Raw genomic sequence first — 696 nt, 5'->3', positions numbered from 1 at the left:
GTTGTCATTTAATTTACATGTGCTATCTATTTTGATTTTCCAAGAAAAACCATCCTGGTGTGGTGCTGTGGGTTAATGTGCTGGATTTCAAAGTCGTTTGAATTGCAAGGTCAGCAGTTCAAGCTCACCAGTTCCTATACAGGGCCCAGCATCACAACAATGTACAAACCACCACAGTATGACAAACTGACAGATGAATTGCTCCTTTAATAATTATATAATGTCCTCCTTTGTCTCTTATAATGGCTTTGGATTTAAAGCCTAGTTTATTAGAGATTATTATTGTCATTCCTACTCTATTTTTGGGTAATGTTTGCTTGATATATATTTTTTCCATCCTTTGAGTTTTTTTAACCTATTTATGCTTTTGCTTGTAAGATGTGTCTCTTGTAGACAACACATGGCTAGATCAGACTTAAAAAAATCCATCTGCCACGAATTACTTCTTGACTAGCATATTTAATCTATTTAAATTTAGAAATACTATCTATAGTTATGAATTCAATACTACCTTTTTGTTATTGTTATTGTAGTGTGTGTGTATGTTTAGTGCTAATGGCTTCTTTGTTCTGCTTAATTTTTTGTGCGGAATTGTTTTTGGATGTGAATTTCCTTTTTTTTTCCTTCATTGTTGTCTTTATGTTTATGGATTTTCATCATTTTGTTGAGTTGTTGTTGTTGTTGTCAGGTGCCATC

Source organism: Chrysochloris asiatica, unplaced genomic scaffold (assembly GCF_000296735.1).
Source record: "Chrysochloris asiatica unplaced genomic scaffold, ChrAsi1.0 scaffold00033, whole genome shotgun sequence".
NCBI lineage: Eukaryota > Metazoa > Chordata > Mammalia > Afrosoricida > Chrysochloridae > Chrysochloris > Chrysochloris asiatica.
The sequence above is the reverse complement of the archived record's forward strand: the minus strand, read 5'-3'. Positions refer to the sequence as shown.